This window comes from Macaca mulatta, chromosome 7, assembly GCF_049350105.2.
Source record: "Macaca mulatta isolate MMU2019108-1 chromosome 7, T2T-MMU8v2.0, whole genome shotgun sequence".
Classification (NCBI taxonomy): domain Eukaryota; kingdom Metazoa; phylum Chordata; class Mammalia; order Primates; family Cercopithecidae; genus Macaca; species Macaca mulatta.
Genome location: NC_133412.1, coordinates 88,149,547 through 88,167,564, shown reverse-complemented (window position 1 = coordinate 88,167,564; position 18,018 = coordinate 88,149,547). Strand labels below are relative to the sequence as shown.

Below are 18,018 nucleotides of genomic sequence, written 5' to 3'. Positions count from 1 at the left end.
CATTAAGTCATAGCTTAATCCAGAGGAAGGCCCTAACTCTTTTCAATTCTGTGAAGGTTGAAAGAGTTGAAAAAGCTGTAGAAGGAAAGTTTGAAGACAGCAGAAATTAGTTTATGAGGTTTAAGGAAAGAAGCTGTTTCCATGACATAAAAGTGCAAGACAAGGCAGCAAGTGCTGACGTAGAAGCTACAGCAAGTATTCAGAAAAATCTAGCTAAGATACCTGATGGAGGTGGCTACACTAAACAGCAGATTTTTCATGTAGACACTACAGCTTTCTATTGGAAGAAGATGCCATCTAGAACTTTCATAGCTAGAGAGGAGAAGTTGATGCCTGGATTCAAAGGGCAAATTGACTCTCTTGTTAGGAGCTAATTCATCTGGTGACTTTGTTGAAGTCAATGCTCATTTACTGTTCTGAAATTTCTAGGTCCCTTAAGAATTATGTGAAATCTTTTCTCCCTGTACTCTATAAATGAAACAACAAAGTCTGAATGACAGTACATCTGTTACATCATGGTTTGCTGAACATTTTAAGCCCATTGTTAAGACCTACTGCTCAGAAAAAAGATTCCTTTAAAAGTATTACTGCTTATTGACAATGTACTTAGTCACCCAAGAGCTCTGATGGACATGTACAAGGAGATTAATGCTGTTTTCATGTCTGATAACACAATTTCCACTCTTCGGCGCATGGATCCAGAAGTAATTTCAAATTCAAAGTCTTATTATTTAAGAAATATATGCCATAAGGTCATAGCTACCATAGATAGTGATTCTTCTGAATGGATCTGGGTAAAAGGAACTGAAAACCTGCTGGAAAGGATTTATCATTCTATCTGAATGCCATTAAGAACATTTATGATTCATGGGAGGAAGACACAATATTGACAGGCGTTTGGAAGAAGTTGAATCTAACCCTTATGAATGACTTAGAGAGGTTCAAGATGTCAGTGGAGGAAGTAACTACAGATGTTTGGAAATAGCAAGGGAACTAGAATTAGAAATGGAACTTGAAGATGTGGCTGAATTGATGCCACCTCATGATAAAACCTGAATGGATGAAGTTTCTCCTTAAGGATGAAAAAAAAGTATTTTTTTTCAGAAGGAGCCTACTCCTTGTGAGGATGCTATAAACATTGTTGACAGGACAACAAAAGATTTAGAATATTAGATAAATGTAGTTGACAAAGCATTGGCAGATTCTGAGAGGATCGACTCCACATTTGAAAGAAGTTCTGCTGTGGGTAAAATGCTGCCAAACAACATCACATGCTGCAGGTAAATTTTTCACAAAAGAAAGAGTCAATTGATGATGCAAACTTCATTGTTGTCTTATTTTAAGAAATTGCCACAGCCACCTGAACCTTCAGCAATTATTATCCTAATCAGTCTGCAGCCATCAACATGGAGGGAAGACCCTGCACCAACAAAAAAGGCTGAAGGCTGAGATGATTGTTTGCATTTTTAGCCATAAAATATTTTAAATTAAAGTATATGCAGTTTTAGACATGATGGAACTGCACACTTAATATACTACAGTATAGTATAAACATAATTTTATATGCTATGTGAAATAATAAAATTTTGTGTCACTCACTTTATTGTGATATATTCCAATTAAAAAATAGACAAGAAGTTACACAGATGTTTTAATGAAAATGATATGTAGATGATCATAAGTATATGAAAAGATGTTTAATATTATTGCCATTAGGAAAATCCAAATAAAGACACAATGAGATACTACCATACACTTAACAGAATGGCTAAAATTAAAAGTAGTGACAACAACAAATGCTCGTGAAGATGTGTAGAAACTAGGTTATTTGTACATTGTGGGTGGGAATGCAAAATGATGTAAGTACTCTTAAAAACAGTTTGGCAGTTTCTTCTAAAACAAAATATGTAATTACTGTACTACCTACCAATACACTCTTGGGCGTATATTCCAGAGAAGGGTAAACTTATGGTCACACAAAAACCTGTACATAAATGTTTGTGGCAGTTGTTTTTTGTAATAGCCCCAAACTAGGAATAGTTCCAGTGTCCTTCAAGCAATGAATGATTAACAAATTGTCACACAAATACCATGGAGTACTATTCTGCAATGAAAAGAAATAAATTATTGATATATGTCATAAGTTTTGTAAAAAGTTTATAAAAAGTATTGATATATATAATAAGCATAAGAAATTATGCTGAGTGACAAAAAAGCCAGTCTCTAAAGATTAAGTAGTGTATAGTTCCTTTGTACAACACTTTTGAAAAATACAGATTTTTAGAAAAGTAGAACAGATTAGTGGTTACCAGGGCTTCAGAATGAAGAGACAGGAGTGAAAGAGAAATGAGTGTGTTTCTAAAAGGGCAATACCAGGAATCCTTGTGAGTTTGGACCTGTTGAGCATTTTGACTCTGGTGGTAGATACGTTAACCTACACACGTAATAGATTGTACAAAATTTATTCAGATCCCCCAGTTTCTCTTGTACATGTGGGCATGTGTATAGAAGTACACAACTTCCATTCTTCAGCCCATGGATCAAGAAGTAATTTCAACTTCAAAGTCTTATTATTTAAGAAATATATGCTATATGGTCATAGCTACCATAGAGAGTGATTCTTCTGAAGAATCTGGGTAAAATGAACTGAAAGCCTGCTGGAAAGGATTTATCAGAAAGGATATACTCAGAAAACACACAGGAATCTCTCTGTATTAATTCTTACAAATGTATGTGAATCTATAATTACCTCAATAAAAATTTTAATGAAAAACAAATTTTAAAAAGTTATATACCCTTCTATTTCACACATATATAACAATATGTGTGTATATGTATATACACACATAATTCCATTAAATGTACATAAGTCATTATTCTGTATACACACTATTATTACACAATTTTTTTTCTAACACTGTAAGACTTATTCTTGTTGATACACACAGAAATAGTTCATTCATTCATTTTAACAATTGTAGAATAATGCATAGTATGCCTAAGCCAACATTTGTTTATTGATTTCCCTGGTTTATAGGCATTTATTTCCAAACAGTACAAGAGACTGTGCACTGGGAAGCTGCCTTTGCTGCAGGTACCTGGTGATAGAGAAGTCAAGCCCTTGGAGCATACCCAGTGGACACTCTGGGACCAGAAACCAAAACTTCTTCTTCTTGCAATTTCTCTTGTGTGACCTCTACTGACAAAACTTAATATTGTGCCATCTGACAGCAAAAATATTTAACAGGTCCAGATCTTTTTTTGCAGAGTGGGCAAAAAGAATGAATTTGGATTTAAGAGGCAGTAATAAATAACCAGCATGACAGATAACTAATTATACCAGCACTATTTCAGAATTTTCTATCCTCTTCCTACTGATCTTTACTATCACATTTACCATATATGAAATTTCCAGGTATTTGTGTGTCTAAGTGCTGTATTCTAGTTCCTTTGTCTAATTATCTATTATTGGACCAAGTCCACATTGTCATAATTATGATACCTTTTTAACATATATCAGTTTTTGGCAAGAAAAGGCTTTCTACATCATTCTTCTTATTAAAATATATTTTGGATATTATCTATCTCTTTATCTGTCTATCCATCTATCTTTGAGAAGACTCTAGCATACAATAAGTACTAGATACAGTTGTTGTTGCTGATGTTGTTTTACATGGTATTGTATCTTTGTTGATGAATCATAACCATCCTCTGCTAATGGAGTATTGTACCTTCACACCTAGTAAACGGTATATTCCATTTTATTCCATTTTTTATTTCATTCAAAAATTTTTTTGTGAAGGTGTGGTATATTTTTAAATGCCTTATAGTTTATTAATTGTCAATTGTAGCTGTGTTTTTAACATAGCTCTCTAGTAGATTACACTGCTGTATAAAGATGTTCTTGACTTTTATTTTACATTGATCCTGTGACCAGAAACTGCTAAGTCCTTTTATTCATTCAACTTGTTTGTTTATGGATTCTGTTTGACCTATTATGTAGAACAGAAGTATTCAAACATTTTTTGGGAGCAGGCTAGGTGGTAAATGTTTTTTTCTTTGAGGGTCTGTTGCAACTACTCGACTCTGACTTTTAAGATAAAAGCAGCCATAGACAACATGTAAAACAAAAATGGGGGTAGCTGAATTTGGCCTACAATAGGACCTTATTTGGCCCATGAGTCTTATTTTGCAGAGACTTGATGTAAATAATAATTTTATTATTTTTGTTTTAAAGCCATCCATTAAGCAAGCCTCTTGATTCTTTTTCTTATCATATTTCATAGGCTAGGATTTCTAGTATAGTATTATACAGTGGTGCCAATAGTGAGGATTCTTGCCTTTTTCCAGGATTTATTGGGATTCATTACAAATTTTAATGTTAAGAATGATGTCATCTTTAGGTCAAGAAAATTTATCTTTATTACAACGTGGCCAAATGCTTTTATAATAAAAGTATTATTTAAACTGTTTTGCCCCATAGAGAATCACCATTTTGACCTTTATTCTTAGTGTTGATCAATTTTATAATTTTGAAATATCTTTGTCTTACTAATATAAATCCAACTCATTCATGATGAATTATTTTTATACAGTATTGGATTTGATTTACTACTATATTATTGTGCTTGCATTTATGCTTATAAATGAGTTGGATTTTAAAATTACTTTTGCACTATCAGACTGATTTGGCATATCGTTCTAATGATGTTGTAAGAAGGAATGCTTTTCTTAATTTTTTTCATGAAAAATATTTGTTAAAAATAGAGATCGGGGTTTTGTGAATTTAATACAATTATTCTGTGTAGTTGGTTGGGAAAGATTTTTTTGACTGCTGATTGAAATTATTTAATGGTTGCCTGTCTATTCAGAATGTGTTTGATTTTTAGTCATTTTGGTAATTAAACTTTTTTTTTTAGAAGATCTTACATTTCACATGTTTTCAAATGTATTGGAAAGATTGTTCATAGTATTAACATAAGTTGTAACTTATCTATAGTTACATTTTTTTTCATTTCTAATTATGCTGATTTGTGGCTTTCCTGCTTTTCTCTTGATCACTTTCGTCAGAAATTTATAAATAGTACTCATCTTTTTAAGAAACTAGAGTTTGATTTTGTTGTTCATTTCTATTTTTTAAATGTATTCAATGCTATTCTTTTAGTTGTTTCTTTTCCACTACCTAATTTAGATTTTTCTTGCTCTTTTTTTATGTCTACTTCAGTTAAATATTTCATTCATTTTCAATCCTAAAATATTTTTATTAAAGCTGCAAAATTTCCTAAAGTACTAGTTTAGCTGTAACTTAAAAGTTTTAATAGTTTCTGTGATTTAGTTATAAATATTTCACGATGTCTTATAATTTAGAAGTGTGTTTATTAGTCTCCAACATATGATGATATTTTGGGACTTTTATTGTAAATTTTAAATTTTATTGCAATATTACTATGAAGTTAATTTAATTAATTTTTGAATTGTGTTGAGACTTTCTAAGTAGTCTGTGTAAGTTAAAAGCACCTTTCCTATGTTCCACATATTCCTTGGAGTGCTGGAGTGCCGGGGTGGGTGGAGTTAGGAGTGATGGAACTTAGGTATGGGTAGGGATGGTGGTGCCAGCAGGTGTCAACTCACACAGGAAACACACCTGCATGTGTTTCTCAATAGTCTTTAGTTTTCTCATTTGTCAACCTAGCAAATTTTATGATGCAGATTTTTGTAGCATACCGTCTTGCATTTTAACATCCTCGACGTTTGCATCAGGTGTGTTTTTTACTTAAGGACAATTTACAAATCAAAACAGAAACTTGCAATAAACTCCCTTTACAGTTGTAGTTATAAGAATCCTCAAATCCCCTTAGGCTTGATTGATAAAACATGGCATTTATCCTATTTCTATGATGATGTTCAGCAAAGTTTATGACAGAGGGAAACAGCTGGTAAAGTGGGTTCATGGAAAGGTGAAGGTAATATAGCTATAAAAAAAAAGGATAATGATTTTAAAAGAGATAATAGTTGTAATAACACCATTAACCTTTTGCTTCAAATTATGGAATGTGTGGTCTTTTTTAGAGGGCTAATCAAAGGTTTGAAGTAATTGCAATGTGGGAGAAAGAAGGAATACTATAGAATTTGTGGTATTTTTTTCCCCCTTAAAATTATTCTGCTCTGTAGCCCATTAAGAAAATAAGACCATTGCTGGGTTTCTATTTATTCTGGAAGAAAGTTAATATAATTTTCAAATAAAGGTATTGATGTTTGTAGTAGAATGAATGTTAAAGAATATATACGCAACAATGTAGTAGACCAGAATTCAAATACCTGGTTTTAAGACAGATACTAGCATTGAGAGGGGAAGGCAATTTTTGGGGAGTGAAAGCATAGCACAGTGTTTTCTAATCTAGGTTTGTAGATACATTTGGGAGTTTGTCGTTTGGGCAACAGTTCAATATAGTGAAAACTGGAATCACTCTCCTTTTCTCAGACTTTGTGATTTTACCACTGATGGAGAGTATATGCATGCGAGAAAGGTGAAATTAATTGCAGAGCAAATAGTATCCGTAAAAATGAGATAAAGAAAATATTAGTGAGGCTAATTTAGATGAAAATCTATAAATTTTTGTTGAGAGAAAGGAAAATTTTTGAAACTAAATGTTCTTGACGTGCCATCCAGTGTCACCTCAATGTTTTTGGACTCTGAGAGTTTTATAAACCTCTGGAAATTTATGTAAAATTTTGTAAGAAGACACATTTATGAATCTTTTTGAGAATGTTTATATAGCTCAGCAACATCTCAAAGGTTCTGTGACACCAAAAATAATTAAGAACAACTGATCTAGATTTTTCCCACGTAATTACTTTGTTGCCTGGCAATGGCTCCATTTCTGCTTAAGTTTCTGTAGCAAGAACTTTGAGATTTAATGCCTCTCAACATTGCCCTCTCCCCGCAAAAGCTATTAGAAGTATGACCACCTTCTCAGGAGCTTGATTTTTTAGATAATTTACTTTTCAACCAAACTTTGGGATATATAGTCCAACAAGTAAAAGAGTACCTGTAATATCAACAAGGTGTAAGAAGATGGGATGTTGACAACGTGGTCCATCCTGGGATGTCTGTGGCAAGGCCCCTGTATACATATACACCTGAATTCCTTAACTTTGTGTATATGAAATATAAACCAAAGATAGTCAGCCCATTGTTAAGAATTTTGCTCTTTTGTTTTTTAAAAATTAAATGCAAATACATGCATTTCATTCCTATTCATTTTATATACTACTCCGATATAACTGTTTTTTGTTCCATTGCGGTGGTCTGAGCTTAGGTCACACATTTTTAACCTATAGGTTGTTATTGTCCCTCTGCTTGTGGGCTTCACTGAGAACCTGGGAAAGGCACAGAGCTTTTCCTCAGAGAAATACGTAGTCCTACATTTGGATCGTATCATTCCAGGCCTTTCATAAACCCTTCAAAATGTGTGGGTTCCAGGGGAAGTACTCTCAGTTTCAGCTCTGCTCGTTTCTTACCAGATTTCACTGCCTGTGGCTTTGGTAATGGCAGCCCAACTTCATTAGGGGTCTCTTTCAAAGATCGATGTGATTCTCTTTCAAAGATCGACAAGAGAATCTTTCACTGGCTTTTCTGTGCGTACACGCTAAAATCCATAAAGCACAGCCTCGTCCAGGTGCCCCTCTCAAGGTTAGCCTCTTGACCACCTCCCCTGCTGGTTCCCCACTTCATTCTGGTTATTCCAGCCATGCACATACTGTGCCCAGCTTTTCTAAACTGGCCATGCCATTCTGAACTGGCCATGCCATTCTGCACATCCAGTCCTGGCATCTGCTCCTCCCTGAATGATTAGGTGTTCCCTGTGTGTGCTTGGTGATTACCCACCCACCCTTTGGGACTCACCCATCTCTCCTTCTGTGAAGTGGCTCTGACATACCAACTGCTTGTCCACACCTGGAATGGCAGCAGTTGGCTCCTTTGTGCCACCATGGGTCCTTGTGCTTGCCTTTATTACAGCTCTTAGCACACCGCAGTTCATTTGTTTGCACATCTGTGGGCTAAAGGCCATTAGAAACTACTTTTTCATGAGTATTTCTTGCCCAGTTCCTAATAGGCTTTGTTTCAGTAAGGTTTTTGTTTGAATTTTGTGTTTGTTGAATGACTATTTCAGTTGGTCTTGTTGAGTACCACAGGAAATTCATTAGCAGAGAAGACCCAAAACTTTAAGGGATAATATCAGTAGATAATATATAATTGCTCTGTTTCTTTCCACTTTTAATATATTGGACCAAAATAGTTTAAAGATCCAAGAAAATCTACCAGGAGAACAACTTAATTCTTTCTTTCTTTTCTTTTCTTTTTCTTTTTGGAATAGTATTATTCTACAGGGAGTGGAAAGAACATCTGATGTTGCTGAAAGAATTAAATTCAGATTCTGGATCTGCCACTTATGATTAGGTGACCTTAGTGGAAACACATTGCTCTGCTTAAAACTTAACCTCTTCATCTCCAAATTGGGGATTATAAAAATACGTAATTATCTCATGATAGAACTGTCAGGATGGAAATAGTGTCTGCATGCATAGATTGTTTCGGGTAATGTATCATAGATGTGTTAGCAGCTTTCATTATTATTATGCTGCTGGACTTGTAGAACCCTTACTTTAATTTGAAAGTCAATGTCAAATGAGAGTGCGAGAATAGAAATATAAAAGAAAGCATCTTCACCCCCACTCTCTTTTCCTGTATCCATTACAGACATCACTAATAGATTGTTGAGATCTTTGTCCCTGAGACCACACTTTGTCTGAAATGGCCTTCTCAAGCAGTCATTGCCGATTAATCAGTGTTGGCTTTAAAACCTATATGCTACTTTAGTGCTTTACTTTAGAGTCTTGAACTGATGGAAGAAGCAGTGCGTAAAAAACAGTCTTGTAAATGGTTTAATGTCCATGGGCAAATGCTCATGTCACCATCAGCAACCATATTGTTCTCTTCTTTCATAATAGTGAAGTTTTGCCTGGATACCTGGTTCCTCACAATCAAACTAAACTTTTTGGTCTGTTTTTTTATTTATTTTTATTTTTAATTTGTATTTTTATTTTTTATTTTTTTGCGGCTGGATATAGCCACTAAGTATAAGTTTTGGCCAGTGGGATGTAAACTGTAGTGTTGTGTGGAAATTTCTGCAAACCATTCTTAGGAGGCAATTGGTGTAAGCTGTTTGCTGCTCTTCCTGTTGTTCTTTTCCTGAATTCTGCTGCCTGGAACATGGACCTGCCATGAGAATGATGAAACAGTAAGCTGGAGGAGCTTATGTCCTTGAAAATATTATTGAGCAGGGCTCTGTTCTAGCCCCTGATTAACCTTCTATTTGTTTAGGACACCGTTATATAGCCATTGCAATCTGCTGGAAGTTTGCCGTTTGCCATAATGCTTTGTTTATTTAACCCTCCTCGTTAGAAATTCTTAGCAGATTAGGAGGAAGCCAAAACAAAACACATTCACTTTAGGGATAGGGAGGCATTAGAAAGACTTTTGTATACTTTGCCAGGTTGGAAAAGCTTGCAATGTTGATGTCCCGTAAGTGGCAGCAAGGATGGGATGATGTGACAGAGCAACATATTGGGAAACTGGGAAGCCAGATTTTAGTTTAGGCCCTAATAAGTTATTTGAAATTGTTCTAACTACATAGAACCTCAATTTTGTATTAAAAACGATGTATATGTCTGACAAGAGGTGGTAAGAGGTTTAGGTCAACAGGGGAAGGTGGAAGATGGTGAGGACATGAGCGAGAACAGGTCAGGAGGTTTCCAGATCCGAGATACCCAGCTGTCAATTTGAGGACTGGCCTGTTCGCTTGCAGATGCCCAGTCAGGGGATTGACAAATAAGAAACAGTCAAGAAGTGATACATTTGTATTGTGACACCCCCATATTCGTGCACATGGCCAATGCACCTCATAAATCTAGGGTGAATAGTTGCCTACATTTTAGTATGCACTGCTTGATCTGAATTTCTATCACAAAGTCCCACTTCCACTCTTGTATTTCTATATATTGTGCTTATGTTTGAATATCTATATTTATACGACTACAGTAAAAAAGTATATAATAAAGTCATTCACCATCAAGAACAGCTTTTCATCTGCTTTGTCAGAACATCATTTAAATAGCTACATTCTGTTAATGCACAGTAGTTAAATAAACTCCAAGATTCTTATTCTGCAATAACCCATTAAATCATCTTAAATACTATGTCATAATGACAACTTAATGCAACCAGATGTGATATTTGGGGATTAAAAAAATACTTTTCTAAAGACATAGCTTCCTGATTTTACGTTCTCAAGCCCGTTTGCACAGCTGTTAAATCTCTTGGCTCTACTTTCTATGGGTGTATATCACTTATGTTCTGCTTCATGCATGACATTACTGAAGTGCAAAGGAGTGTTCCCCAGGACATTGTGATACGTACTTGTGTGATATCTGCATCGGCGTAATTTTGTTCTCAAGGCATGATTTTCTCACTCTCGAAAGGTGCAAATAAATTGGATCATGTGTCGACATGAGAGTGCTAATAACAGGTCTTGCAAGGTGTCCCGTGGTCTGAGAGTCGTGGTAAGTCAATGGCGCCCAAAAGAACAGTGTTCATCACACCCAGGCTAGATAGAAGGTTGGTGGCTTGCATCATGTACCACTGAAATGTGCTTATCCACATCTGGCTTAAGAATTACTTCCTGGTAGTGTATTGACACCATCAAAGTAGTAATGTAATACCTCTAGTTTCTGCCCTGCATTGCAATTAATTATTCACAAGAGGTGTAAGCTTTATAATACTTAAAGTTTCTATGTCATATGGAATTGGAAGTGAACTTTTGAACTTCTGATTTTATCAGTTGGTATAAAAGTTGGCAAAATTAAAAGTTTGTGTATGTGATGAACCATCAAAGAGGAAGAACCCATTTGACAACCATGTTATGCACTGTGTGCAGAGAAGGATAATGCCAGCATCAAGCAGGAATCCTAGAAATTAGGTCATAACAGGCAGTGCAAGTGGGCCCTAATGAACCCAGATTCATATCTGTGGTGAAATTATATGCTGGATAATGTCCTCAGAAAAGCTGCCATGTTTCAATCTGGAAAGAAGCCCATTGCTGATACAACAAATCAATTGATAAGAAGTGTCTTTATTGCACTCAATAAAAGAACAGCACAACCCCAAATAAACATACACGGCTCATAAAACAAATTGCTCACCTAAAATGAATTACACACTAAGTTTTTTTTTTTTAGTAAATTATGCCACAGAATATTCAGTGATGTATCCATCCACTAAAGAGTAAGATTATAAACCGCACTAAAAGTAAATGTTTCCATGTTTCTTTTTAGTTTCGTTTTTTTTTCAAGCTACAGGATTACCAAGAGCAAAATGTAAAAGAAAAAAAAGTGGTAGAAATGGCCTGTTTTGTGAAATATAGGAAAAAATATACCATCTGTGATTTAGCACAGTTCTCAATATTCCATCTGTGATCTGAACACAGTTCTTAGCAAAGGCTGAATCCCATTGTAGTTCAATATGATTTTTAAAAAAGTTTTTCTAAGAAAACTACTTTTGTAACATACTATTATTCTTGGCATGGAGTATCTTTTGAATGAAATAGTAAATATGGCTTTTACAACTGTTCTAATGATTTGTTGTTGTTGTTGTTATTGCATGCAAGGGCTTAACATTCTGAACAGCTAATAAACTAGACCCTTGTTCTAGCACCCTCCCAGAAAGCCTCACTGTAAAAGAAGTATATTTTGAATTCTGTGAGATGGGCCTTTGTTTCTGCATTCATCTAGTAAACAAATGTTTATTACCAAGCATTCTGTTAGAGGAATTTCCATGTATAAGGGAATCTAAAAGTATTAAATGACATTATGATGTTGCTTCAGTCAATGTAGTTTTGCTTAGTATTAAAAAGAAAACATAATAGCACATAGCACAACGATTCACTTGTCTTTTCTTAAGGCAATGCTGACCTTTACTCATTTCTCTCTGATGAGCTTATCTGGTGATATGAAGTCACACATAGGAAGTCACCGGCCCACATCAAATAATAAAAGAACAGGGTTTTTCAAGCTCAGCACTATTGCCACTTTAGACCAGATACTTCTTTGCTGTAGGGGGCTGGCTGTACCCTATGTGCACTCTGGGATGTTTAGCAGCATCCCTGGCCTCTACTTACTAGATTCCAGTGGCAACCCTCCCCTGAAATTGTGAAAATCCAAAATGCCTTTAGAAATTGCCAAATGTCCCCCAGGAAGAAGATCACTTTTGGTTGAGAACCACTTGTATAAAAGGAATCATTAGATTTTCGTATTATCAACTGTTGGAAACTATGGTTTTATTTTTTTTCTTTTTGCAGGGTAGCAGCCAGTGCTTTGTACCTAGTTTCTTGTTGTGAAGATGTATGTGATGGAGACTGATACTGAGCACAGAAATGATGGGAGTGGGAAATGGTTTAGGAGAAGGTAAGGCTGAGAAAACCGTTCTGTAATGCATCAAGATCAGGCATGAGACCAACTCACTAAGCACAGTCCACTAATCGCAGATGTCTTTGGCCATCATTCATTTCTTCTTGCTGTATCCTTAATGTGGGGTTTTCATTCCTTCTTGGCTGGGAGAAATCTCATTTTGCAAATCTTGGCTCCAATGTCTTCTCCATCTTTTCTGTGAGGGCTTCCCATGTCACAGTGGTAACAAAAAAATTCTCTTTTTGCTTCCGTGTCGTGGAACTTTGCTTACCTCAACTTACTGATTTTCATATTGTTTAATGTTTTAGTTAATTAGTTGGATACCTTTCTCTCTTAAGATTTTACAAACTCTTTAGATCTAGACTGTCATCTCTATAGCCCATAACATCTAGTTTAGGGATGCATTTGCCTGTAAGCAACAGAAATCTGCCTTAAGGTAACTTTACCAGGGAGTTTGCTTCCCTTACATCATAAGAAGCTTTGGTTAGGAGGCAGCTGAAGTCATTGGTTCAGCAGCTCAGCAATGCCTAGACTAAATCTCCAAAATTGTCTTGGCATTGCCGTCTTGGTCACAAGGTGGTAGCTGCTCAGCCAGCCTTTCTCTGCATTCCAGGCAGATAGGAATAGGGTTCTGAAGAGACAAGCAGCATTCCTTTATATCTCATAGGTCAGAACTGAGTCACCTGGCAATTCCTATCTGTAACAAAGGTAGGGGTGTTGATTTTTTTTTTTTTTTTTTTTTTGCAGACACTGTAGTAGTAAATGGAAAAGGAAAGGAGATTGGATTGGATTTTGAATCTGCCATCCGCCAAAGGCTAACAGCATGCTGAGTGCTTATGCTTGTGGAAGGACTTGACCATTCAGCTGTGTTCAAGCAGAAACTCTTCATCACAAGGTCTTCTGGTGCAGGAGGAACAAAGACTAACACTTTAGAAAGACACTTGCTTTAGTGTGACATAAAACCATAAATTAAGCTTTAATTTGGCAACTGCTTTTCAAAGAAGAGCTTCATAAATCATCACGCATCCTTATCATCTTGTGCTTTAATTTTTAATGGCACACATAATGAAATCAACAAAACAAATGTGGTAAGAGAAGGCACAGAAATCAGATGAGAATATGGGAAAAAAGGAAGGCACTCATGAGCGATCCATGTATACTGTGCAGGAAGGTAGCGGGGAGGGAGGGAGGGAGGACTTGGAAGGCAGAAAGAAACTAAAAACCTCCTGATGTGAGCAGTGGAATCACATGCATTTTGATAAAAGGGTCACATGTTAAAATGTGATTTTAAGATTAATCTGCTAGAACAATGCAATATTATTGTTTCTTTTCCAGACCACCTGAAAACTCAGATCAAATGGAGTAATGATTTGAAATTTAGTTGACCTTTCCTTTTGGTCTTAACACTTTTCCAAATAGTCTTGTATAAAGTTCATAAACTTTTCTTTTTGAATTTGTGCTTGTACTTTTTTTTTTCTTTCCCAAATATTCATATTGAGATTTTTACCCTGCAACCACGGGGTTAAGCAGAACACATTATTTTATTTTCTTCTTCAGTGAGTGTGTCAATTTGAACAAGACTGGCCAAATTGCTTTCTTTCTTTCTTTTTTCTCCTAAATCAAACTGTCTGTTCTGAAGAGGAGCACGTTGTGTTTCTATTAAACAAAATAACACGTTCTGCTCCGATATTTAACAGGGCGAAGCTCAGCCTCACCGTCTCTCTGCTTCACTGACAAGAGAGCTTACTGAGGAACATTTTTCCCTCTTTGAGAGGTCTCGAGAGGGTCTGTCACATTTTTTTTTTCTTTTTTTGTTCCCAGCGATTTCTGTTGCTGCAATGGGGCTTGGCTGTGATAAATGACATAAGCTTGTTGTACCTTACATGCAAATTCAGAGAAAGAAAAATGGGAAGTAGAAAGAGGATATTTCACTTTCCTTATCTAAAATAATCAGCTTTACTTAATTGATTTGTGGGCCTTTTCTCATGAAACAGTAAACCTATTAGAAGAGAGACAAGATAATAAATTATGGAAAGATCTTTGCAAAGGCTTGTCATTGGTTGGTAATGGTGACCGTAAGGACACAGGATTGATCACATCAGGCTGGCTCTTGATCCATCTAGTCCAGTAGCCTGTCATTGGCACTTGCACCAGGAGACGTGATTGGTCTTCACGATGTTTCCATTAAAAGTTGTTTATCCCTAAACATCCCACTGAACAATTAATGCTGTAACACCTATGCATTTGCTCAACTGCAGGTTTATGTTTGTAATTTCTACTACCTCCTGAGGAAAATGACACATTTTTTATTGTTTGTGGGGTTTTGTCTGGCTTTACTATACACTTACAGATGTTCTGATTCTCCCTGGTATGCTAAGCTTTAAGAAATGGATCATACTTAGGATCATAGAGATCATACACAGTGGCTTATGTCTGTATCCCAGCACTTTGGAGGCTGAGGTTGGCAGATCACCTGAGGTCAGGAGTTTGAGACCAGCCTGGCCAACATGGTGAAACCCCGTCTCTACCAAAAGTACAAAAATTAACTGGGCATGGTGGTGGGCACCTGTAATCCCAGCTACTCAGGAGTCTGAGGCAGGAGAATCTCTTGAACCTGGGAGGCGGAGGGTGCAGTGAGCAGAGATTGTACCATTTCACTCCAGCCTGGGTGACAGAGTGAGACTCTGTCTCAAAAATAAGAGATCACAGTGAACATTCTTGGGTTTGGAAAGCAAGCTAATATTCCTCTTATCCATACTCTTATTAGTTTGAAAATTATAAAAGCAATATGTCATAAAGGTATATAAAATAGAAAAAATTAGAGAAATAGATGTGCAGAAGTATGTGTGTTGCAATACTGATGGCAAGAGGTAAAATTTGGGAACAAACTAAACACCCATCAATAGTGAAACAGTTACATAAACTGTTGCCACAAACACATCACAGAAATCTATGCAGCTATTAAATAGGTAGATATTTGTATATTGGCATAGAAATTCCTTTTTCCAAGACATATTTTTCATTGAAAAAAGCAAGTTGCAGCACAATACATGAAGTATGACAGCATTTATATTGCTGAAAACAACACAATTACACATTTTTACAACTATGTATGTGTCTATGTTAATGCAGAGAGAAGATGCCCACCCTGGAGGGGCTAGGCATGGAAAAGGCCAGGAAGTATTTTTGACTTACATTTAAATATTTTACAAAATATATCATCTGAAGCTAGTGTATTTAAAAATAAATGTGCTGAGCGTGGTGGTGGGCGCCTGTAGTCCCAGCTACTCAGGAGGCTGAGGCAGGAGAATGGCGTGAACCCAGGAGGCAGAGCTTGCAGTGAGCCAAGATTGCGCCAATGCACTCCAGCCTGGGCGACAAAGCCAGATTTCATCTCAAAAATAAATAAATAAATAAATAAATAAATAAATAAATAAATAAATAAAATACTTGTTTAAAATGAAGGGGGAAATAAGATTCTGAATTTTCTTATACTAACAAAAGTCCTATGATTTTTAAGGTTCTCCTTCTAATAATTTTCCATTTGTTTCTATTTTTACATAGTTGTGCTAAGCACAAACACAACATTTAAAATATTATATATAATTATATTTGAATACAGATAAGTGTATATATATGTATATAAAATAAATATAGAAAAAGATGAAGAGGAAAACCAAAGTATCCCATAATTCCAGTGTCCGCACAGTCCTATTTAATAATGTGGATGCCTAGGAAATGCAAGAAGTTCAGAAAGGAATAGAGAAAAATGGAGACTTTGCTCATTTTGCCTCTAAGCACCCTTCACCCAATTTCCTGAGGACAGTTGCTAGTAATGCTTTTAGGGGGGAAAACAGTGTGTGTGTGTATATATATATATTCACCACAGCTAATATTTAGTAGGCATTTATTATGTTACTATCAGACACTGTTCTAAATTACTTTGTAAGAATTAGCCCATTTAATTCCCACAGCTCTATGAGTTAGGGTCTATTGTTGTTACCATTTCACTGATGAAAAAGCTAAGGCACAGAGAAGCTAAGGAGACTGTTGACAATCACGCAGCTAGAAAGTGGTAAAGCCGGGATTCAAATCCAGAGAATCTGGCTCCTGATTCTCAGTATTACCTAGTGCACAATGCTGCCCCGATTACAATAGGTCCTTAATATCACAAACTTATCTAATACCATATGTCTACATGGATCTTTAAATATCACACAAGGGGCTAGACATAGTGGCTTATCCCTGTAATCCTAGCACTTTGGGAGGCAGAGGTGGGTGGATCACTTGAGGTCAAGAGTTTGAGACCAGCCTGGCCGACATGGTGAAACCCCGTCTCTACTCAAAATAAAAAAATTAGCCAGGCGTGGTGGTGGGCACCTGTAATCCCAGCTACTCGGGAGGCTGAGGCAGGAGAATCACTTGAACCCAGGAGGCAGATGATGCAGTGAGCCGAGATCGTGCCATTGCACTCCAGCCTGGGCAACAGAGCAAAAACTCTGTCTGCATACATACATACATACATACATACATACATACATATTACACAAGGAGGTCACAGCATACCTGCTATGCTAAATCTTGCATTTTCCTTTTAAAAAAAGTTACCTTAATATCAGCTGATTCTAAGGACCTTTATCCTTTTAATAAATAACAACGTTTTCTATTGTAGGGAAGCAACTCTATTCATGAATGCTACTGCTATTTACTATTTCTTTTTGATTTTTTTCACTTTTCTTGTTTTATTTATGTTTTCTCCCTCTTCTGGGGTCAATTTTGTACCTTGTATTTTCCTTGAAAATGCTCTACTTTTTTTCTGTTTTGTATTTCTTTCATTCCTGTCCTCACCTTTATTATCTTCTTCCATGTGTTATGTGAGTTTATTTTATTTTTGTTTTACTTAACATTTTGAATTGGATGTTTAAGTCATTAACTTTTTCTTATTTAATTATGTAGGTTTTAATGCCATGAGTCTAAAAAACACATTTTTTCTTGCTGTTCTGACTTAAAAAAACAAAACAAGAATTACTTAAGAGACAGTTTAGAATTTTCTAGATGGTGACTTTTTCCTTTCTAATTTATACGTCTTTCCTGACTTACACTTCTTGTTTGATGATTAAGTCTTTTAAAAAATATTATCAAGGCTTATTATAACATTTACCCTTTCCTGCTCATATTTCCCATAGTAATTTAGCTTTTAATTGTATATTTAAATATGTTTCATTTTCATATCTAGCACATTGTTTCTTTCATTGAAAATGCAACATTATTGTTTCATTCCTTATCATTTTTGATGAAAAAAGCATGATATTCTGCATATATCATAATTTCCTTGGCCATTTCTTTAGTGTTAGATATTCAGGTTGCTTCCAGTTTTCCTCTCCTACTTATTACACTGAAATCACTTTTCTTAAGGATGTGTTCCTTCACCCCATATTTTGCACTACTTCTACAATGAGAGAATTCTCTAAGTGGGATTGTGTTGGTCACATT

General features: G+C 35.7%; 1 long non-coding RNA gene across 2 annotated transcripts in view; it reads left to right on the top strand.

The window, feature by feature from the left end:
* The window catches only part of LOC144329735 (uncharacterized), a 36,410-nt gene extending 22,695 nt beyond the window's left edge, over nucleotides 1–13,715 (top strand). For both annotated transcript variants that reach the window (XR_013395363.1, XR_013395364.1), the window contains 2 exons: nucleotides 12,417–12,522; nucleotides 13,273–13,715. This is a non-coding gene — a long non-coding RNA (uncharacterized LOC144329735). The remainder of the gene's footprint in view (nucleotides 1–12,416; nucleotides 12,523–13,272) is intronic.
* The last annotated feature ends 4,303 nt before the right edge of the window (nucleotides 13,716–18,018 follow it).